The sequence below is a fragment of the Camelus bactrianus genome, chromosome 2 (assembly GCF_048773025.1).
Source record: "Camelus bactrianus isolate YW-2024 breed Bactrian camel chromosome 2, ASM4877302v1, whole genome shotgun sequence".
Lineage (NCBI taxonomy): Eukaryota > Metazoa > Chordata > Mammalia > Artiodactyla > Camelidae > Camelus > Camelus bactrianus.
The window spans coordinates 42,846,656-42,872,556 of NC_133540.1; positions in this window are offsets into that span (position 1 = coordinate 42,846,656).

Sequence of the window (25,901 nt, forward strand, 5' to 3'; positions counted from 1 at the left end):
TTTTATGACTGCTTCTTGAAGCATCTGGTATAGGAAACATATCTGTCTTTCAGATCCTTCAGAACAGTTTTCATAATAAATAGTTTACATATATTAGTTGTAATAGGTATTATATGATCCCTTACTAAATTTATTCTTCATATTCTTAAAATATATCTTCATAATGCTGATTTGCATAAAAGGGAATTTTTCTTCTATCGTATGAATTTAAGTATACATTTCTACACCCATGAATGCCAGAAAGCAAAATCATAACAAGCTATTTCATGGGAATTCATTTTCTCAAAACATACCCTCTACATTTAAGGAAATGAAAATCTTTTCACACTCTGACTATATGCTTAAAGTTTTTTCAACAACATTGTGCAGACAACCAGTTTAAATTATCATCAATAACAAAACACACATTTGTAACCAATACAATATTAAAGACAAAGGAAGGCATCATTTGAAAATGGAAATTTTACAGTACTTAGAGTTGTTAATGTCTCAGGTACTCACGAGCACATAATTGGAAAAAGATGTTTACTTTTTGATAGGCAATTTTTTTAACCTATGAAAATGATAATATCTGTATCACTTCTTTTGTGAGAAAATGTTAACAGGATAGTATATCTTCTGTATAAACGCTATAAAATACCATACAGAATATTTATGTTACTTTTACTATATGCTAATACAAAAATCTGTTTGATTTCTTCATTAATTTTGTGCTTATTTTGATGTTTATAAATACAGTAATTCTAAAGTTAAAACTTGACTATTTTCTTGATTATGGAGAAACATTTGAACACACAAAAATAAAATTTTTTATTGCCTTTTACATAGGTCCTGAAAAGAGGATTAGAAAAAGACATGTCAAAAACTTAAGAGACAGAAACAGCTTTTTTTCTGTTGCTGTTAAATTTAATGAAATCTTACATTATTCGACTGGCAAGTCTCATTTCTTTGAGTGTCTCAGTGAAGACTGTCAAAAATCATCAAAATTCAACACAACAGAGTAAAAGCTAATAGTCTTTTTGTTATACCAAAACTAAAAGGATTGGTAAGACTCAAAATGAAATGCTATTACTGAAAATCTTCTTTTATCTAATGCTTTGTGCAGTGAGTGAAAATTGAACAAATACATACTCTTTCATGGTGTTAAAATGAATTCTGACACTATTAAACAAATATTCTTTGTTCCTAAAACCTCTTCAATACCTTTTCCACAAGTAGCATTATTAGAATATCCTATGTGGTTTTATTCCATAATATTCTGACTACCCAGATAAATTTTTCTATAAAATAAAAATTAAGGATTCTCTTTAAAAAAATACTACAGCATGAACTTTTGGGTGGTTACCATCTTAGAGGAAGTTATATTGTAATTATCCTTTCATAATCGCTAATGTAACTGACATCACTTCTTCTGCCCCCTTCCCAGAAGTTCCTACCCAAATAACAAAAAAGGCAATAAGATAAAATACATGGCAAGCAAAGATCTCAAATACATTCGTATTTCTAAGAAATTAAAGCAGTTAAAGAGCTATGATATAATCCATATTTTTTGCTTTATTGACAACTAAAGCAAAATTCCAAACAATGATGAAAATATAAATCTTAGGGAAATAGTAAATCACAATGGTAAGCCAAGTGAGTATTATCACAAAAGACTTCTCCTTTGGAACAACACTGTATGTGAAGTCTATTTCAAAATTTTCATTCGTTTATTTACACGCACTTGTTTGTTTATTTATTTAACATATACTTTTTGAGTATGAAACATACATCAGTCATTATTACAGATGCTTAGCCAATCTGCCAGAAAGTGAAACATGCCACAGAAAGAAAAAGCAAATGCATACATATATTGGGTATATTGAGTATATAGCAAAGTGTCTCACTCTTAGAGAAAAAGCTGCCTCTCGATATTAGACAGAAGAGTTACAGTAAGAATGAGGGTAGACTAGAATAAACCTTGTAGTATTTGATTAGAACCAGAGATGCCAGTTTGCACTTATGTGCTTTTGTTTTTCTTAACATAGAAAGACAGAAACGGATATAAAAAGAAACAGACACGCAGACATGTTTATGTGTGTGTATATACATATACGTTTCTTAGCTTTAACAACTGAGAAGACCTAGAAGCAGTAAAACTCTAATAGCAATGAGCATTCCTGCACTCTGGATTCACAGTATTCTCCAATTAAAGGAACCATGACCCCTTGAAGCAATAAGTGATTCCAATGCTGGAGAAAAGAAGAACAAGATGAGTCTGGACAATTTTTTTTTTTTTTGTATTTTATTCTTTCTGGGGTGGGGAGAGGTAATTAGTTTCATTTATGTATTTATTTTAATGGAGGTACTGGGGATTGAACCCAGGACCTCATGCATGCTAGGCATGTGCTCTAGTACTAAGCTATACCTTCCCCTCTGGACAAATTTTTGATATAAAAAAAGAAGATCTCAAGAAATAAAACTGACATGCCAAAGAATATTGGAGCTAACTCAAAGTTGCTTTCAGTAGCCAAAATTGAAAGAATTTGAGCAGGAAAAAAAAGATGGTAATATATTACTAAGGATAAGTAAACCAAATACACATGGATTCATACTGATATAAATTAATAATGAATAAATAAATGAAAGGGGAAAAGAGAATGTTCTCCCATATAGTAGAGTTCTAATTAATAAATGTAGAAGAAATAATGGAAATAGAAACTCCATACTCAGAAAATACCATATCATTGTTTCAGGAAAGAGTGCTAAAATTAGTGGGTGATATTATGATGAGAAACAGGATATTTACATAGTCTCCTAATTATCTCCCAACAAAATACTTATTTAAAAATTATCACTTTAAAATAGAGAAATCTGATGGACAGCATCTTAACCAAGTAATTAGAGTTAACATCACCAGAAATGGGACATGGTGCTGTCATGTGCCCCCTGATACAATGCACTGAGAAAGGCAAGCTCAGCACTGGGGTACTTTTGTTATCCCATACATATCTGAATTTAAGCATAAGGAAACATCAGAAAATCTCAAATTTCAGAATAATCTACAAAATAACATGTTAGTACTCTTCAAAAGTATCAAGGTCATGAAAGACAAAGAAAAACTGAGGAACTGCTGTAGAATAAAAAAGACAAAAGAAATGTAGCAATTAAATACAGTAGATGACCTGGTTTTGATCCTGGTCAAAGATCATTAGTTGAAGCATTAACAAAATAATTGCATAAGGAATGTAGATTAATATCTAATACCTTATCAATTCCCTAATTTTAATAACTTCATGCTATATATGATGTTAATATTTGGGGAAGCTGGGTGAAGACTATATAGGAATTTTTTGCAATAGTTTTACAAATTTTTGCAAGTCTGAAATTATTTCAAGATAAAAATTGTAAAATAATTTAAAAAATAGTATTTCTTAATCTTCTTAAGCACTGTAGTAACTTAAGAAATTTATGCTATATCTTTGAGTGCTTTTATTTTACAGTGTCTAAAACACAAAATAAGTATAAACAAATGAGCAAAAAAAAAGTGACAGAATGTGATGAAAACTCTCAAGAAACAAACCATGTCTGTAATAGCAAACAACTGGTGACATGGAGTAAGGCAAGGCCTCTCTAAGAAAATGAAATGTAAAATGATTTAAGATGGAAAGAAATGACTGATTGAACAGCCAAAACAGTGAGTCTTCTAAGGCAACGTACTACCTTGTGCAAAGTCCCTGATATGGGAAAACTTCTGCTCTAAGAATCAAAATAGGCTTGATTCACAAAGAGTTGGGGCACTGAGTGGTGACTATGGGTAGAGAGTGGGGCAGGGCTAAAATCATGGAGAGATTTTGCTTCCCTGAAAAGTTCTTTTAACTATATTTAAAATGTAATTAAGGGTTTGAGGCAGAGAAGGGAAAGCATCTTAGTTATAGTGAAAAAAAAAAAAAAAAAGGAAAGAAAAAAACTCAAGTAAGGATGATTTTTCATGAGAACAAGAATAAACACAGTAAAACCAGTTAGAAAACTATTTAAGTAAAGGCATCCAAAGATAAAAAGATGGTGTCTTTGTTAAGTATAATGGAAGATACATTTAAGAGATGCTGATGTTCGAAGAACAAGAACTACTGATGAGTAGGATTAGGGAGTGTTAGATATGATAAAATCAGTAATAGTGTCAGCTGAGGTAGAAAAAAAAATAAAATTTGAAGCAAAGAATCAAGATTCTGTTTAAAAGAGTATGAATTTGAGTTGCCCATGAAACATTCCAGGTGAAATACTGAATAAGTAGATGACTGTATCAGAATTTATCAAGGTTTGAAATATTCTAAGAAGCCATCATCATACGAATAGCCTTTAAACACACAGGAATGCATGATAACACAAAGGGAGAAAAGGGGAGAAGAAATACTTCCAGTAGAGAAGAAAGAAGTTGACTAGAAGGATTAAAGACAGTGCAAGAAATACTAGAGGAGATTTGCTAAATAATTATTTTGTTGTTGTCTTCTTTGAAGGGAAGATTAAAAATAGGGTGGTAACTGGAGGGAAAGAGGTTAAAAAAAAACTTTCAACAAGAAAAGAGATACTTGTTAATGAGAACAATCTAGTAGAGTAAGAGGCAGAGTTGAGAGACAGGAAGTCAATAGAAGGAACGGTTCTGTCATGAACACAAGAAAAAAGAAGAAAAGAGGAGCACATTTAGCCAAGTTGCAAAACTTATGATGGAAAAATGAGGCTATTCCTGACTGATACAGACTATTTTCCTAATAGTGAGACAGGCCACCAGCTGGCCATTGTATGTATGGCAGCCATATGTATTGAATGACTACAACATGCTTCATCTCATTTACTCACACGCTATTCCTACAAACATTACTAACAAGATGGATTAGTTACAAAGAGGATAGCATAACCAAAAGAAATCAGATAGCCTAATTAAAATTTTACTAGAACCAAGTTTGTCTCATAATAGCAAACTACCTTCTAAACAACAAAAGAAAGGGTTTGGTTGTTTATTTATTTATATTTCATCTTAATTCTCAAAGTATATTACCATAGACAGGGGTATATAAAAACTTTATTGTTGTTAATAACCTAGAATAAAGAATTTAAAATTTAAATAATTTCATTAAGTTAGAATATGTTAAGCTGTGTAGTAAAAGCCTGAATCTGTTATTAATTTTGGAAAGTGCTGTATCCCCCCAATTCCTTCTCCATTCTGCTTTACTATCATGCCCTTTTTTTAATCTATAAAGATTGAACCTAGTATCCACCTCATATGTCCAGTTTTTCAGACACAACTTAAACAATGCCAAAATACATATGATACCATTTGCTGTAACAAATCAAATTTTTTAAAAGCTGTCTTCAAAGGAATCACCAAACAAGCACTTTTATGCCATTTATTGCTAATAGAGAACATTTCCATGTATCTTAAAAAATATAAGTAGACATGTTATGAGTAAGGGTTTATAATCCTCAGGATACTAGAAAGAAAAATATGTATCTTTCATATTTTTTCTATTATTCTATTTAAAAATTGTCCTAATCCTTAAAAAGTGATTGTTAGCTAGCCACTGAAATTTCTGGAGAAAAGATGTTAAAATTGATAGGTGCATTTTTCAATACTACACACATAGAAAACAACTCAGAGTTTTAATACATTGGAATTGCAACTTCTCTATTACTTAGAAGTGCTGTACAAGTGAAGGATTCTGTGTTAATATTTCTTGGTATGTCAGCCAATTTCTTCTTTAATCATTCTAGAAAAACGAAAAATAGCAAGAAATCTTTAGAGAATAAAAACAAAGGTATAAAAAGAATGAGTTAAAAACATTTAAATTACCATTTTATTTTTCAGCCAAATTTAAACTGTCAAAAGTATAAAAATGTGTGCAAACTCTTAAACAATCACAAAAACATAAAGTTGATATTTGATCACAACTCCTCTGCCTGTTTTATCAAATATGCTTAGATTGGAAATAAATGGAGAGTTTATTCCACAGCTCTCCTGGGTTGAAGGTAAAAGTTTCTATTCCCCAGAAAAAGAAGTAGAATATACTGGTTACAAGCAAGCATTGAGATTCATTCATCAACAGCATTCAAACATCGAAATTTGCTTACAAAGTTCATCTCAATGATATTTAGAAAAAAGACCAAAATTATTTGCGTTTGGTAGAGATACAAAAGCAAGACTAGAAAGTTACATTCTTTAAAATATTACTTGAATGGATAAACTTCAAAAAGAAAAAAAAAAAAAAGGTTGCATTTCTATCCATTAAAATTGTTTGCTATTTATTTTTTTAGCTCATTATTTGAATGGGCTCATTGTTAGCTCATTGCCTACTTGAATTTACCAACTGCATGTCAGTTAATCTTACACTTCAAACTGGTTTTCCTCTAGTTTCTCTCCTTCTCAGTTTATCCCATAAAGACATTCTATAGCTATTCAATAATTATTCAAAAAAAAAGGTGTGGTGTGCATGACACTAATCATTAGAATATACAGACTATCAAAAAAATATATTCCCTGCCTTCTTAAAGTTTCAGATCTAAATTATTTTGATATTTATAACCTGTCTTCTCCTATATTTTCACTAATCACTTTTTCTTAGTCTCTGAAAAGTTCTAAGATACATAATCCAATCATCTTTGTATTATTAAGCTTCCATTGGCCATCTAACTTAATTTTATCACATGGATAATGATTTTCAAATATGCCTCCAACTCTAAAAAAGACCAAAGAGTAAGATAGCTCTTCCCTTCAAGTAAATTAAATTTTAGTCTAAATGATAAAGAGAGTCTATAGAGCTAGATTCATCATGAGTTAGAAAAATTATTGGCATATAAAGGTTGGAAAATGCTATGGTACATGAGTATGAAGCAAAGGGGACTAAAATCTATCTGGATGTTGTGGAAAAATAGATGGCCTCTTTTTTATCCAAATAATTTTGGGAACTTCTCCAAATCCCCACCTTACTTACTGTCCTTAATTTACTCTGTCTTGTATTTTATACTATTTTCTGTCTTTCTCCCCTGTCCTTGTTCAAGTCATTATTTCCTAGAGACAGATTCCCTCCTAAGATTTTATGGCAACATCAACACCAAAAGTTGTTATATAATACAAGCTGAGACTATGTTATCTGGCAATTTTTATCAGTTGTAAAAAGTTTCCTCAACTACAACTTAAAAAATGTGTCAAATTACATGAAAAGTTGCGATGATAAAGTGAATATCTATATACTTTTAACTCAGTCTGGGTGTGTTTAAATTTTGTTGAACTGATTGAACAATTGCTTGTAAACATAATGATGATTCACCAGTGGGTCAACAAATTATTTATTACTCCTACAAATGGCAATGTAGTACCTATTTTTGGGCTTTGTTGGCCTTATTGTAGTCTCTGTCACAACTACTCAACTCTCTGATGTAGGGCAAAAAGTAGCCACAGACAATATGTAAATGAATGAGCTTGGCTATTATAAAATTAAGTTAGTTTCATATAATTTTTAGATGTCATGAAATATTATGCTTCTGTTGACTTTTCTTCAATCATTTAAAAATGTAAAAATCAATCTCAGCTTGCAGGCTATATAAAAACAAGTAGTACAGATTCAGTGGATAAGCTGCAGTCCTGTGCTTCACCTATAATTTCTATTGTATGTGTTTTCTAAAAGCAAGGGCAGTGCTCTACTAATAAACAGTATAATTACCATATGTTGAAATTATATTAAATGCATTTTAATTATACAAATAATACAGGAATGTACACTATATCCTTGAGAAAGTATCAAAGAATTACAGAGAAAGTTGTTGTGTGTTAGTTTATTCCCAGTCACTATTATCAGCATGGTCTGCACAATTCCAGCATTTTCCAAAGCAATCACCTAAGTTTATGGAAAACATACTATCACATGCTTTGCCTAAAAACCATCTAGAAAGAAAACGGATAAACAACTAGTCTGCCATTCATCCACTCCTTTTAGGAGGGAACATACTGGAGACAATGAAAGAGGGCAGACTTCTTTTTAAACATGCTTCTGGCAGACCTCCAGGCAAAAAAACAAATGCTTTTCCAGAGGTAAATTCCTCGTCAATGGAATGCTTTTAGCAGAATGTACATTTATTTCTGGGATTGTTTATGGTAAACAAACTTAAAATCCTTTGACTTATGAAGCCTACTTTTGTGGATCATCCAAAGACAGAAAGGTATTTCATGATTTAAATGTCTCTTCTGGATAAGTGATGTGCCTGAACAGTTTACTTAGAAATATCATCTGTTATCCTTGACCAGAGCCTGTCTAACTTGGGAAGAAGGGGGCTAGGGAGCCTCACAGTATGACCTGACCTCCTTCTTCTTGTTCTTTGCCATAATTTTTATCTTTGAAATGGTTATGTTTGTATAAGATCTCTGATGCATATCAGTCTGATTTGATAATCTAGTACATTGTGTATTTTTAAGCATAAAATGTATTTTTAGTTTTCAACTTAATATGCTTTTTAAATCTTACTGATTCAGCACATGTTAATCTGTATCATTCTGCTAACCCTTTGAGATGCTGTAGTTTAGCCATTTCTTGATTGATAGACATTTAATATATTTACAAAGATATGAATATTACCCAAAAAAGCTGCAATAGACAGCCTTGCACAATATTTTATGGGCACATGTGTTAGTATTTTTCTAAGACACATGGTGATTTAAAGGAACATAATTTATAAGATATGCATGTTGTAAAATTTAATTAATGTCAAAAGTTACCATTTAAAGTGGTTTCCCCTTATAGATGGCAATTTGATATTTTAAACTTTCAACTTTTTTGCTTAGCTGATAGAAGAAAAATATGATTTCATGAAATCTCAAATACCACAGGAAGAAGTGTAAATTGATATAACTGATTTGGGGGAAAATTTTGTCAGTCTCTAATGAAATAAACAATCCACATTATCTTTGCCTCTAAAATTCCTTGGATAGTTATATGTCCTAGATAAACATATGCATATATTCCTCAGATCACATGTCCAAGTATTTTCATATCAACTTTGTTCCTAAGCATCCAAAGTTGCAGACAACCCAAATGTGTATAAGAAACAGAAGAGACCAATTGTAATCTATATAAATGATGGAATACTAAAGAGGAGGGAAAATTATAGCTGTTACAACAATAAGGGTATATGTTATAAATATATGTTGAATAAAAAAATGTGTCACCAAAGGATACAAAAATTCATATAAATTGTCAAGGCTGGCAAAACTAAAGTATATTGTTTATACTAAAAGATAAAGTAGTAAGTACTTCTCTCAGGAACGGGCACGTAGAAGATTCTATGGTGCTGACAACATCCTAATTTGTACTTTAATTTGTTTTACATTATCAATTTAATAATTAATACTTAAACTTCACAGATGTGTCTGATTTGTTCTTTTGCATCCCAAACTAAAATGTTCTATCTCATAAGTTCAATTTGCTTTACCTGATTATTGATACACTTAGAGGTCTTTGGACCTCCTCCTTTGATTCTTCTGTTTATATGCTTTTACCATTTTACTATTCAGATATTTTTATTTTCCTAAATGATTTCTAGGTGTCCTACTACAATCCTTTGTCACATATGTTTTAATTACTTTCTCCTAGTTTGTCAACTATCTTTGAAATCTGTTTATGATTTACTATAACTTTTTTAGAAGACTTTAAGTCCAATGTAATCAAATTAATCAAGTTTTTTTATGCTTATTGATTTCTGAGTCTTGTTTAAGAAAGCAAAGTGACAGTGAGTCATATCCTATGTAGGTGTACTAAGTGTGGGAACTTGGGTTGGAAATAAAGAGCAGCGATCAGCTGGTAACATCTACATATGCACTGCCTAATTGGCATGGCTTTCCTTCTCTGACAGAAAAAAAGCTCCTATTGCAAACGAGGTAAAGTATGGGCTACAGTAGCATGAAAATCTATTCCCTGCCAAGCACACTGCCCAGTAAAAACAAGGAGTCTGGCATAAATTCCCCTTTTAAAAATAAACACAAAGTCAAAAAGAAAGATCAAGAGTCATTTACAGACATGCCAAAATTATAAGTAAAGAAGGCAAATTTTAAAATAAAACAAACAAGAGAAGGGTCTACACAATAAAAGAAGAATGACAGTAAAAAGCAATGAGGACTTTCAGATAAATACAACTGATATCCCCAGAGGGATACAAATTGTTGCATCCATAGAAAAATGAAAAGAGAAAGGCTAAAAATGAGATCACTGAAATAAAGAATACACATGTGATCATCTCTCACTGAATAATGCCTGAACAAATATATAGAAGAAGAAAGCTGAAATATTCTTAAAACATAAAATAAGCACACTAAAATACAAGAGGTCAAATGAACAACACAAATATCCTTCTTTGTGGCCATGTACTTGCCCCTCCAGTTCTACTCTTCGCTTCTCCCTTTACTTTCTGTCCTGGAAGCAGCTTGGAATGGACTCTATCAACTGACACTCCTTTTTCCTCTGTCTGTTGGGTGAATTCAGTGGGGTAGAGCGAATGATTTAGATATGAGGGAAGGAAGAGAGCAAGATCAAGGTATTTTTAACTCTGACTCCCAACCAGTGACTGGCTTTGTCCCTACAGCATAGATTTTTGCTCCTTTCAAGCTGCTTCTACCAGCAGCTTCTGCAGTTCAGTCAACTCGCCCTGCTACTGTCCCTTTAAGCCAACGTGTGATTAAAATCTTCACTCTCACTAATCAAGGGTACTATATATACTCTTTTGTGTTCTTTCTCACCCCTTCAACAACTCTGTAAAGAGTATCTAAACCCTTATTTAACTGCACCACCAGTTTCTTTTAATGAAACTTATACGTGGATTTTCTTCTTATGTAAATCGGTAAACTTAAGAGTATTTTTTCTCATGCTCAAAGCCCGAAGGTAAATATTTTCGATTAAGAATGTGAAGCAACTGAAGTGACAGTTTGGTTCAGAGCTGCATTGTAGAAGTACAGCTATTATAAAACAGTTTCATTTTTCTGACAGTTTGTTCTCTGCTGTCCAGGAGATTTAAATTTTCTTTTCCTATGGAGAAAGTCAGAGTATGATGGATTAAACATTAAGAATAACTTTAAAAGATTGTTTAAAGCAAGGCATGACCTAAATGATAATATTTCAGAAGGTCTCTGTTTTGAAATTTCTTATTTAAGGTCAGTGACTTAGAAATCAAGACAAAATCTTGCTACCAAGTGAATGCACTTATTGATATTAATAAAATATTAAGTATTGTTCATCATCATCCAAACTAGGTTTTGACAGAATGCCTAGGGTTTCTGAGTAATCAGCTTATGGCAATTTCTGCCTCTTCTTTTCATTTCTGAATTTGAAAAGAAAAAGGAAGAGCAAATGCATAGGTATCCTGCTCATGAAAGCAGGCACAAATGATGGAAAACTGTACCTTGGATTTTCTATTAATACACTATTTTAAAAATACATTTATTATAGGCGAATATTTGGAAAAATATTTTTTAAAAATGAAAAATACAAATACAAAGTGGATATCTGAAAAAGAATAAAGCATTCATTGGATTATAGGTGGAATGATATCACTGTGTGTGTGATTGGTGGAAAAATAAAGGGGGAAATTGATGGTAAGTTCTAAGTTTGAGGTTAGACAACTGGGGTAGTATTGAGAAAAAAGTTAAAAGTCTAATTACTTAATCCAGCAAAATCAACAATGAAGAACCCATGAAACACCTAGCTCTGTTTTTGTTTTGTTTTGTTTTTCAAATAAAATAAAAGCAGAGATATTTTTGGCCTATTTTCATTGTTATTGTTTTGGCTTTTTTAAAATGAGTTTTTGGTTTTGGAATGTTTTTATTTTTAATGTATTTTTCCTTTTTTATACTCTGATGACAACCTCTTGCATGCATGCTAAAATGGAATTGTACTACTCCTTTTAAAATATATTTTGAATGTATTCTAGTTATTAACAAATTTATTCAAGATTTAGTACTATGTTTTGTCTTCTAAAGAAATAATTAAATGTCTTCTATGCAATGATTGACCTTGAAAATAAAGAAGTATGCAGAGACAGCACATAATGTTCCTACTGAATCTAACGTTTAACTGTTGTTTAATTCATTTAATCATTCTTCTTTTGAGAGAAAGAAATATATTAAATAATCAGGTAAAAATTCATCAGTAGCAACCATATTTATTTGGTGATTTTGTATGTAAGATAACATATCAAATTCTTGAATAAATATATTTTCTTACTATGATAACCACTACTTCAACTTGTGCATTATTTTAACAATAAAAATTCAAAATAGGTATTGTGATAAAAGGGGAATTTTGAATTTGTGAATTTTTACTTTCTCACCTGACAAGAATAAAAAAACACTGTCTTTTAAAAGGAAAAGATGAATTTTTATAAATTATATTAAAATCCTCTCCACCTTGAATGATTGAAAAATTAACTTTCAAACTGTATCTGGACATTAAAATATGTTTATTTAGGATATTTTTTAACATTATTTCACATATCTACCTCTATAGCTATAGCTATAACTATATACCTAAACCTAGACAGTGTCCACATGATCAGATAAGTAGGAGTTTGGTTCTGATCCAAGGGGTTTCCGTTATGGAAACAGTTTCCTTACAGAGTAGTGTCATACCCAACATTCTCCTCCCAACTGGAAATTTGTGATCAGTTTTTCAAAACAGTTCTATAATTTCCCATGAGAAAGTATATCAGAAAAAGTATATAATTAAAAATCTATGAACTAAAATTCTTATTTTGCTTGTCTTTAATTAGTGGAGCCTCCTATACATGTAACTACTATATATTAAGATGAATTACTATTGAAAGATATTCCAAATAAGTATTGCAATAGCTTGTATTTGAAAACTTAAAAATCCTGAAATAACCTGAATAACATGGCTTATATTACAGTATCTAAAACAAAAAATACATTTCCATCATCTATATTTAAATACATGCCTTTATGAATTATAATTAAAAATTGTTGGGTTCTTGCTTCTTCCAATATCAAACGATAGAAAATAGATGTATATTTTTTAGAGGTTATCACATAAACACAATATTAAATAAAGTTCAAAAAGAAGAGTACATAAAAGTAAAAATAAAGTAATTTATCATTTAATTTGAAGTAAACATTGACACAAATTTATTATTATAAGTGCAAAATAATGAGAGGAGTTAAGTCTACTGGTTGCATCATGAATTATTTATCAACACAGAGATGCATAATCAGAACAAGATATGTGCACTAGTCCTAGAACTTCAAGAATTAAAAAAATTTATATATATATAAGTACTCTGAGAGAGAAGAAAAAGGAATGATCTATTAAAATATTTTTCTGAATAGGTATCAACTAAAAATCATGCCAAATTTGTATGCAGATTGGAATTCTATTCAAAGAGATGGTACAAAAAGAGAGAAAAAAATTCTTAAAATTTCCTAAAATTTTATATGTGAATTATAACTCAGTAATGCTCAATTAACAATGCCCAAAGTGTTCAAATTTATAATAGTAATAATGCAAGCTATGTTTATTTTAAATTTAAAAATTAGTATGTGCTATCAACATTTTCAAAGATTTATAGTTACAATTAGGAACTATATTTAAATTGATTTTTATTATTTGGAGTTAAACATTTTATTTGTAATTTATTCAATGTTAATTTTAGACATTCAGCATTGATGAATGTATTGATTTCTTATCTGAGGAAGTGTATGGTACAAAATGTTGAAAATATTTAATGACATTATATTGATCATGATTGTACTTAATTTTTCTTTCTTATGTTCTTTTGATTTTTTGCAAAATTCCATCTTATGTTTGTTGTAACATAAATTTATTGCTTAACTGGCAAATTGTATAATGGTTTTCCACAACATTATGGCCAAAATTGGGACAAGAATGGATTATCTATAGTTTGATTGGCAGAAAAAAATTATGAGAAAAAAAAGCAGTAAATTGTTAATTCAACTTTGAGGTAATTTTTATAACTGATTTAAAAATCAAATCAAATTTAGAAGTAAAATAAATCCTAGTATAGAAAAATTTGATAAGAAACATAAAGCAACTTTAGAATAGATTTTTCTTAAAATCTGCAAATGAATTCTATCATTTAAAAAAATCTAATTATACCTTTGGGTCTGCTCTCCCCTACGTCTTATTTGTAATAAATTCATCATCTTCCTTTTGAGATGCATACACCAATTTAATAGTTTCAAAATCTCTAGTGTTCCCTCATTTCAAAGAGATTTTGACCTGTTTTAAACAATAAGCAGAGGAATTCAGTCCACATCTTATTGCTCCGTGTTGCTACCACAGGCCAATATCCAAACCTACACATATTTCTCAATGCTTTACTCCTTCAGGTATGTCCCTATAGTGCCTACATGTGGACAGTAAAATTAAAACTATAAGGTAAAATTCATATGATTTATCAATATTCTCTAAATTTCAAATGGCTTTGTGGTAGTATGTGAGCGAAGAACTTAAACATCATATGGCACAAAATTAATATGAAGTCCAGGACTTCTGCCAGCTATTCAGGCTTGCTTGGAACCTCACTGTGAAAGGTTTACTTAACACTGACGTTAACTAGAAAGTTACAACACTTGCTCTCAAAGTTCTTGAACTCATTTTGCATTTTTCCCACTTCTTATCTTCTATTAACTCAGCATTAAAAGCTTTGGCAAAATCACACAAAGTTTATTTTTACATCATAATTCTAAGATGGGAGGTGCCTACCTTCCTCACATTTGCTTAAAAAAGAGGACATCTAGGGAAGACATAAAAACAAACAAAAAAGAAAAGACAAAAATAAAATAGGAAAAAGAATTCTGGTTAACATTGTCTAAGATAAAAATAAGATCTTAATTGTTTGGAAATATTCTAAAACTGACCTGGGATATTAATTTGTTGAGGGAGAATATCTTATTTTATTTTATATGGTAAGATTTACAAAAGTTAAGATTTTTATCCGGGCAACTCAATATATTTTAATAATAGTAAATCATATGAATTTCAGCAGAAAATTGTATTAGCCTATTATGTCTCTTAACATAGCATCATAAAATCAAATTCATGTCATACTCTGGATCTAAACAATAGGTAATAGAACATACCATAAGGGTTATGTCCATGACCCTGGAATTTTAAAAAATCAATTAAAAAAAAATCAAATAGAAACTTCTGCAAGAGACTTAAAAAGACACACAAAATAAGCAATTTTGGACACAAGGAACAGCTTACTCTTTTAAACTTTGAGATTTGTTTTTTCCCTCAAATATTGTCACGTACCTTTGAAAACTGTCTTGAAAACTTCCAAGAAAAATCAACAGTCACTATCATGTTCAGAATATAGGAATTAAATGTCACCTTACAGGATTCTTCACAAATGATCTTAGATGAGATTTTAATTACCATTTTCAAGCCACTTATAAAAGCGAACAAGCAAAGCAGACTCAGACAAATCTTTTGTTACTACAGCTGTACATGCTTTAAGAATGGCCTTGAATACATGCTCAAAAGATTACAATTCAATTTGCTCTAACACACTGAATTGAAACGATGCCATGTGGGTTTTAGACCTTCCCAATTTGGATTAAAAATATCTTCTGGTTAAATCAGTCTTACAGAGTTTATGGAATGATGTCAGTGTAAAAATATGGAAGTTTTCCTTGAGTGAATGATAAGTGGAAAGTTGAATATAAATAACAATTCTTTACAATTTCAGATTTAACATTAAGAAGCAAACTTAGTAATTTTATTGTGGTTTTGTCACAAATCATAGAAATAAGAATTCATCCTTCCTAAGGATTTTGACTATACTCTTTGAACACGCTGTAAAATATACTTAAATACATAAATATTTTTTACCCAAGAATGAAGCATTCAACTCAAAAGTTAGATACTGTTCCAAGAGGATGTATTATAATACAGCTTGTGTACTCCTGCAGATATAACAAATACACCAAAAATAAATATGACAGAATGGTGAAAACTACAATCCAGAAATATGGAAAAGATTCAGTACAATATAGGCAGATAATAGTAGGATTGGATTGAACTGAAATGACTAAACAATTCACACACCCTTCACTGCACATGAAAAGTACATTTAAGAATTAAATTAAGTAATCTGGATAGATTCACAGGATCAAAGAGCTACTTACAAAGTTACTTAGGAAAAATACATACGAAAATGTCTAAAATAAACCATTGGATTTAGCAATATTTCCTTATTAGACAACTACATCCTACAAAAATTTATTTTCCTAATACCCTATCATTAAGGTAATTATAATGATGGAGTATGCAATTTTTCCTGAATAGGTAGGGAAGAAAAGTAGTAAGTCTAAGGAAAAGAAGCATGATAGTGGAGTCTATAGAATGATGATCTTCAAGAGGTCAAAAATCTTTGTTAGTGTAGGTTTGGACAAGTGGAGATGGATTAAATGGGCAGTAGAGATGATCAAAGAGTAAAATATTTTAATCACTTTTTAAATAGTAAGAAACACTTTCTCTCCAAAACAAGGAAGAAGGAAATTCCTTCTTATTACAAATGTGATGGTCAAGAAATTTAAGGGGTATGATTTTTTTGAAGAGTTAACAGTTTGATGTAAAAGTACTAGAGAATAATGGGGTTTCAGTTGACAGAATGTCTTTGAAAGCCAAAAGGAGAAGTGTCATGGTGGAAAAAGATGAAACAATTAGAAAGAGCACTCAGAAATGGAAAACTTGGCATAGATAAATAAATGGGAGGCTTGATATAGATAAATGTCATTCATTAGCAGTTCGAGGGCAAAGTTCATTGGCAATGCTTATGTGTTTGTTTATTTGAAGAGGGAAGGAACAATAATCTGGCAGCTACAAATAAAAATCAAAAACATACGTACCCAACCTCTTGATCATTAGGTATGTGAAGCTGGGATGGGCAAAAGGCAGCATCTTGCTGAAAGAGCTGTGGGGTTCTATTTCCCAGGCACACTGGGTCTCAGTTTTCACTGAAAACGTGGAAGCATTTGTTTATCAGAGCACAACCATCCAAGAAGACCTATCAAGCTGTGAGATGGAGAAGAGGAGAGTAGGTCTGGTAGAGATGCAGTACCATATGGTGGTAAAAGATGGTAATAGATTCATCAAAGTGAGAGATAAACAGGAACATGACACACAGAGATTCATTCCTGATAGTCTCGTTGAGAAGAATGAAAAGGTGAGATTTTTAAAATACTTCACCCAAGATTTTTAGTGACTTCAATAATCCTTTTGATGACTTAAGAAATTGCCACTTTTTGAAATATCATTCAAGGTAAAGTGCTTATGAAATTTTACTTAGTGAAAAGTCCTATAATGCCTGGACACTCAGAAAACTGTCTAGTATTATATAAATACAAGTTGGTGTACTTGGAAGTTGTGATTACAGGTATTCTACTCATCATTTTGCTACATTTATAACTTTGTTTTGGTGAAATATATTGCTTTCTGAAATGTATTTGCAAAGGGAAATTTTATCATACACAAAGAATTGATAGAGGGCTATTCTGTTAAATAAACACAATGAATGTGTATATTATGCTTAACATGCTATGGCTGTTTCACATTACTTATAGTTTTTGTCTACTGCATTGAAATTTACAGGAATTCTGCATATGTTTAGCTTAATGTAATCATTTCTTAACTGTGCTCTGGGGGGTCAACCCAGATTCAACAAAATGAGCTCTAATTCTGTGTCTTTTATTTGTTTCTACTTCTAGGTTAAATATGGCTTGAAAAAATTGTGCTAGAAAAATTGAAAATTGTGAGAATCACTGGCTTACTGGAAAGAGTGTTCTATTCAAAGATGAAGACCTGTCTCCAGCTTCCTTTAATCACTCGTCTGTTTCCAATGTGTCTGGACTTCCCACATCTAAAATACTTCCATGAAACACTTCACTTTTCTTACAGGAACTAAGATTATTTTTTAAGTTTGGAATTTATTAGAGTACTGTGATATTGTTTTTTCTATGTTAACACACCTTTCAAAGTGAAAAGCAACCCAAAAATAAAAACATCCTACCAACATTCACTTTTTTTCTCAAATTATTTCCTTCTCAGCATCTCATCATTGCTCTGACTTCAGCTAATTAATGTATTAGTGGATGGATTTATTCATCGAACATGTTATCTTTGTGAATGTTATCTTCATATATTAATGAAATGAGTGGAGTGTACATGGTAGTAACAGTAAAACAATCAGCTACAAGGGAAGGTTTACCTAGTAATTGTACTGATCGTTTGTGGCATGTGATTATTTTTATTTCAGTAATACCACATCTATAAGTACGCTTTTCTTAATTTCTCCATTTTTTCCCCAACTATCTTGGTCATTATAACATAGCATTTTTATTTCTCCAGAATCTCACAAGTCATTGATAATACTAAGCTGTAACAGGTTTTTTGTTTTTGTTTTTTGTGATGCTTTGGTGATTTCCTGATTCCAATAAGATTTTTCAGACCAGTATCAAAATGCTGATGAGTTTAGAACTACTTTGGTATTTTTGCAAATCAGAGAAAAATATTTATTTTTCCTGGATAGCCATGAGAGAATAACTTTTACTACACTTGAAAAAAGCTCCTTTTGAAATGTATCATTGCTAGTAATTCAAAGTACAGTAACAAAGTAAATGGGCAGTGTTTCTCTGTGCAAACATTTTGAAAGTGAGCTGTTTTATTTCCAAAGTTAACAATAAGAAATGTCCTTAAGAATGGCTGTATTATCTTTTAATCTTTAAAATTTTTTATTACTTCTGCAAAGTAAAATGCCCTTTAAAAATTCTCATTTTGATTTTTCAAACACTGGTATTCTATGTCTTCAGTACATCAAAATGTCCAATTGTAAGAAAATACTGGAATAGCTGTATAATCTGGGGGCCCAGTGCAAAACAAACATGATTGTTGTGCCTTGTTCCAAACCTATTAAGAATTTCAAGATGGTGACAGCAGAGCATTAAATCAAATATGAGGTCATTATACCTGCGGAGTACTGTGTGACTGCACAGCTCACACAAATATCAAGCTGGCTCTGTGCCTATATAGGTTAATCTTACAGATTCTCAAAACTGAATAAAAGAGAAAATGCATTTCATGTGTGTGCCTGGTAATTTAAATGATTATGAATTAAATTGGCAATGATATTTGGATTTGTGCACAGAATATCAGTTTGCCTCTGAATAAAAACTTCTATATGAATTCATTTTTAAAATAAAAATATTTTTCTAAAAAGAGGATTCTTGAAATAAGGAAATTAAAGTAATTTATAATTTAATTCCATATTTTAGGTCCATATAACGTAATTAAAGAAATACATATTTCATTATTAAGTAAAAAATCAAGATAGAATGTATAGTCAAAATTACTTATTTTAAAATTGATATATTAAACAAATAAGATCTAAGAGCAGAAATGAATGAACATTTTTGAATATGTAAAAATTATTTTCTGGGTGTTTCTGGACCATGTTTTAGCAGAGCAGGAGCTCACTACTGACCCACCTCCTACTTGAACAATATGCTAACATGATCTGCAAGTGGGTTGTAATTTCACCCAAAACATATTACAATAAGGAATGCATTTACTCTGACAGGGTTTGACCTACATACGAATTTGTAAAAGAGACAATCATTGTCCTTCTTGAACTTAATAAGTGTCTTTCTGAATTCACATGCATACTTACCTGACCAATCCTCCTTACTCTCTATTTCAAGTTATCTGGTAAAATTAATTTTAAATATAATTGATGGGTTGTATGTTCTAAATAAATGTGTATGTTACAAATGCAAATGCATTTATGTATTTTACAGCTATGCAGTTTCAATAACTGACTTATTTCTATCTGCTTTTTATTCACTTTTTAAAATTAGGCTACTGATGCATATTAGAATTTAATTACACCAATTAGTACTGCCACATCAGACATATGATGTGCCTTCAATTAAGAAGTACCTAATGGGTATTAGTACAATTTAGCTTCATAATTAAAGTTCTAAGAACAGCACAAATTAAACATTATGATTACAAAACATTAAAAATCTACTAGGAAAATTAAAGCTGAATATTTCAGCTTCTTTTTGGTTGATTTTTAAAAAGAAATTCAAGATTATATAAAACACAGTATTAATATTATTGAAAAATTCTTAACTAAAGAGAGAAAATTATGCATACACGTAAATACGTATGTGCATATATAATGATTAAATATTTAAGAAAGTATGAAACCTAACATCCATGTCATCCAATGGACGTTAAAGGTTATCATTTCGGGGTTTTGTTTTGTTTGGTTGGCTTCTGGTTTTCCTTTTTTATACAGAAATATTTGGTTTCTGTGGCAGCCACTTAGAATTCCTGCTTCAGGGAACATAGATGACAGGCAGCCCCAGCTGCTACCCATATGATCGTATGACTGATTGCACTGAGGCCCTGTTGACTAGGCTGTTCTGGGACAACGGAGAGGGTCCCAGTTCCCGAAACATTCTTAGGAATATTGGGATTCTTCTTGCAGAAGACTTGAGTTGAAGACTCCTCTTTGGTCTGGCCAAACCTAACTAAAACGGGGCTGTAGGCTGAGAATCTTTTGTCCCAATTCCTTCCTTCACCCTCTCCTTTCGTAAGGATCAGAACCGCATTGCTACACTTAATACATGCTTCCTCTCCTTAATGCTTAACAGGAATTTCCCCTCAAGAATCTTTTGTGCAGCTAATAAATTCTTGGTTTCATAAAATGTGACCTAATAATCTATCTGATATGAAACATATACATGTATATATTTGATAACGTCTGTTATAATTAGAATACTTATTTTTCTAGAGGGAGAGAATTTTTAAAAACTAAGAATATTTTCCTATTTGGATTATTTTGAATTTTTTTCGAAAGAAATAGAATACTATAGTAAATTCCAAATTGCCTACAAATAGGTAATAGCAATTCAGAGAAACTCTAGTACTGTATTCAAAATTAAGATTATGGTAATTTTTATCTTCCTACTTGCTAGGAATTATATTTAGGGTAAAAATACATTTTCTCCACAACGTATATAACAAAAATGAATGTAGATTACATTAAGACACTAATCTCCTCACCTCCACTAATTTGTGAAAAATAATATCAAAATTATAGACTGTATATTTTAGCATTATCTTAATCCTAATAGAAATCCTATAAAATTATCATACTTTATTATAGATAAGAAACTGTGTTAAATAGAGTTTTGAGTGCCAGTTGAAGCACTATTTTCTTGAGTCCATGTCTACATGTACACTTATCGGGAGCACTTTACTTGGTGGTTATGCATACATACATATTATATATGTTTGTATATGTCATGAAAATTGTAGAATTTTAATGACTTGGGTAGAAAAAAACTGTGGAAAGTATACAGAGGCACCATTTTTTTTTCATTAATTTATTTAGCTCCCCAAATTATAGCCCACAAGGCAATGCTACCTTTACCAAATGTTTTAAATAAAGCTTTTTTAGAACACAGGCACATTCATTTTTCTAGGCCTGCTTTGGGGCTAAAACAGTAAAAATAAGTAGTTGCAAGAGATAGTATGGCTCCTGAAGCCTAAAACATTTTCTATTTGGCACTTTACAGAAAAAGTCTGCCCATCTCTTACCAGCTTCAGAAAACAGACAACATAGACAATGATGATCAGGTACTAAAATAAAGCACAGCTCTTAAAACTAAAAACCCAGGTAAACTGGGCCAAAATGAATTGGTTGCTCGTAACAGAAAATTTTTGCTGAGAAAAAATAAAACTAAATCAATGAATAATGTTACCTTTTGCTTTCAGGAAGTTCTTGCAGATCAATTTATCTGAAGCAACATTCTGCTCACCTAGGTAGGTAAACGGCTCCCTTAACAAACAATGACTTAGCAGAACTTACTTCCCGACCTTCGCCTCGTTCTATATAGCAGTCCTCTTCCTAAAGATACAAGTTCTCCGGTTAAGGAGCTGGGACCCGCGTGGTGCCCGGCACCCGAAGCAGAACCGAGGGGCCCCGCGCTCACCTGCAGCCCGGGGTTCTCGGACCCGCTTCCCTCCTGGAGACGCAGCCTGGCTGAAGCCCCGGCGTCTTCCGTGTTCTAGACGGAAGCCCCGCCCGCGCTGCCCGGGCTTGAGGGGGGTCTGCACCTTGGGCTCCGGGGCAGGACTCTCTTCGCTCCTCTGCCGGTGTCTGCGCCTCTGGGCATGCCGCCCTCCAACCGGGGACGCGGTGCCGGGAGAACTCTCCAGAAGGGCAGGCTCCCGAGGCCAGGGCTGGCTGCTGCCGCGGACACGCCCGCGCCGCTCTTCCCGCCTCTCCTCCCGGCGGGCGCGGGCGCGGGCGCGGGCGGGGGATCCGGGCGGGCTGGTAGGAAAGGGCTCCGCCGGTTGCCTCACGTTTTTTTGGCTTCATTTTTTTCTTTTTTGAATCAGGTCGATAGAATCTGCTTTCTCCTGGTTACTGAGATGTTTCCTCGTTCGTCTCGGCGCCCAGTTCCTCCCTCCTCCGTGTGTTGACCCGGCTGCCCGCCTGGCCGCCCGCTTCGCTCCCCTGAGGAAACGCCCGCCTCGACCTCCCGCTTGCGAGAGTTTCCTGAAGCCGCGCGGCGGCGAAGGGCCAGGTGCCCTGGCCTTGCAGCTCCTTCCTCGCCAGGAGCTGGAGTAGCAGCTTAGGGCAGAGAAAATAAACTTCCAGAAGGCTCTCAAGTTCTGCCAGAAGCTCCTGTGGAAGGAGAAGCGAAACAAAGTTAGCCAAGCTGGATGCAGGCCAGAGCAGAGGGTCGGGCCAAGGTGTCCCCTGGGTCAGGGGGGCGCTTCGGGCTGACTCTGCCGGCCCCTCAGGCTCCGAGTGAAGGCCATGTTGTCCAAACTGAAAGGTCAGCTGGAAGAAATGAGGTGCAAGCTGCAGTTCCTCGGACTTGTCACGCAGCAGCGGCAGGTAAGGCCCCCTGCATTTCTACCCGCCTTCCTCCTACGGCCTGGTAGTCGCCGAGCTTCCTCCTGTTTAAACCTTGGAAAGCAGTCTATGTAAAAACGTACCCTGACTTTTCCGAAGCCACCCCCGGGGCCAGGGGCAGGTGCCTGGGCAGCAGGTCAACCAGACCGCGGTGGCTCGCTGCCCCAGGTCATGTATGAGGAGCCATGGGGCCTGGAGCCTGGAGCCGAGTGACCTGCTCGTGATTTTGAACGTCTTGCTGCCCTCTGCGACTCGCAGGACTTCAGCCCCCTAGACGACCTCCATCTACAGTGTCAGCAAGTTCCCGCCACCGGCTGGCAGAGGAAGGCCAGGGACCCCGCAGCCCAGGTGCAGCCCAGGCCGAGGGAGGAAGCAGGCCTGGGGGTCCCTGTGCCCCGCAGGTTTTGGAGACAAAAGGGAGAAAAAAACAAAGAAATAGGCCCCTGGGGGCAAAAAGGTCGGAAAGTCTCACCTTCCTTCATCTGAGACAGGCTTGCACCAGAGCTGTAAGTTCCCTTGGGTTGGCTGCCACTGGCTGAGTAGCCTCAGAGCTGCGGGCCCTTCGGACACTCACCTGTGGATCTGGGCTTCTTGTACACCTTCCGGTGCTTCTGCACACTCCAGACTTCCTGCACTTCCTCCTCGACCGCGTCAGCAGCACTCTGTCCAGGTATGGCTGTGAGCCTGACAAGGACGAGGGCAGAGCCTGGCTAGTAATGGCCGAGGCAGGGACGGGTGGGTAGATGGGTCAGCGCCAGGCCCGTTTCCTGGGGAAGGGCAACTGAGGGAGGGTGTGTCCCGCTGGCCTCAGCTTCCTTCTGGAGCGCACCCAAAGCCCGCAGGAGAGGTCAGTGAGGAAAGGACATGGTGGGAGTGGAGAGAAGGCGACAGGCTCCACCTTGCAACCGCGGCCCCCTCTCTTCTGCTCCCAGGCCGGGAGCTGAAGTGCTCCTTGAAGACAGTCACATTCAGAGCCCTTGTCTTGGCGGTGTGACCCTGGGCAGGCGTCTGCCCTCTCGTTACACCGTGATCTTGAAAGGTGTAATGCTAAAGTAAAATAATTGATAGGGCCGAGCTGAAAGATAAGGTTTAACAATTATTTGCCTCTATGATCAACTCCCCTCCACGTGTCTACTCTTCATATACACAACTCCATTTCAGAGCTAACATCTGAAAAAGGGACTGTAAAAATGCATTCATTTGTCCGTTATTTATTTACTTAAACAAAGTGTGTTAATCACAAACTTTAAGTAGGCTTTGTTCCATGTGCTGATGAATAGGCAAGACAGGTTCTCTGGTTTACAGATTGTGTAAATACTAATCTGACTGAACTAGCATTAATTTGAAAGGCAGCAGAGGGTAAATCATGCTGAGAAGGTAATTCAGGAGAGTATGAGAAACAACCCGCTAGACTAGACTAGAAGACTTTACCAAAACCAAATAAAATAGAATGATTCTCAATACAAATTTCTTTACAGCTTTCCTCCGGTGTTTCTTGACTTCTATACATTCTTAATGATAAAGGGTATAAATGTAACTATAAGATCTTTTAGATCATCTAGGTCCTTAATCACAATTTGTGAAATGGAATCAACTTCCTTGTTGAAGGTTATTCTAATAAAGTCTTTGGATCTAATTTTGACATACTCTTTCAGTCTGCTACATAATGGTCAACATAGAATTCATTTTCTTTTTACTTCTGGATTTGTTCTGTTTCTTGGATGACATATATTAACTTTTTATCTCAAATTTTCATTTTGCTAAAGAACATCTCAAATATTTTTTTTCCAGAAAGGAGTCTGGGAATTAACTTTTGTTACTTTAATTATTAATGACAGTTTATTTATTAGTTAAATGCATTACCCATTGCTTTGCTTCCTTATAGGACTCTAGCAAAGGAGAATTCCTCTATACCTGTAAAGAAACTGTCTTACTGTCAACTGGTATCTAATGTTGCCGATGAGAGGTCTGATACAATATAATATTTTTCCTGTTTAGGTAACTTTTTCCCCTCCCCTTGGTAATCTTTCTACTTATTTTAAATATCACCAGGGTGTGTTAAGGTAAGGATATTAGCACTCAATGAAAGCTTTTATTTGATGGCTTATAAATGTGTCTAATGCAGGAGATTTTTCTTCTTTTATTTATTTAGCATTTGCAACCCTACATACACTTTATTCTTTCTGTGTCCAGACTCATGTTATATGAATGTTGAACCATCTGGACTTATCCTCCAATTAGTCTAAAACGTCATGATTAAGTTAACATGGAACGACCACTCTGGCTGCTTTTCGGAGAAAAGAATTACGTGGTAGCAAGTGCAGACGTGGATAGAACCTTTGAGTGAATATTGCATGCATAGGATGGGAGGAAATGGTGTCCTGTTTTAGAATGAAGAGCGATAATTAGATAAATGATAAGAGTAGTAAATCTCTTGGGAATCAGTTTGTTGACTAGATGACTTTGAAAAAGAGGACAACTGTGGCAAATTCTGTCTCTGTCAGGTTTTACCCACAAGGGTGATTTGCTTTGTCTGGGTTCCTTCAAGATCTTCACTAACAGTGTTTGCTAAAAAAAGTTTTCCCTTGTGGCTTTCACACTTATAAGTTTCTTCCTACTTTTGCAGGTGTGCTCTCTGAAATGGCTTTATGGATAAGCTTTCTTCACTGATGCTTTATATTCCTGATGGTTTTTGGTTTGTTATTTTTTTATTAAGTAAAAGCACTATTAAGATTTTACTTACCAGTCTTTCAGTTTCATGTTTGAGACTCTATTTGTGGATAAACAATGCCTGTTACCAGGTCAGGTGCTGCTGTCTAAATACAGCCTATTGAATAAGCAACCCTGCACAAGTTCTTTTCTTCCCACGGCCCATGGTGTTTTCCACATACCCGTTGATTTAAGATTAATCGTCTTTT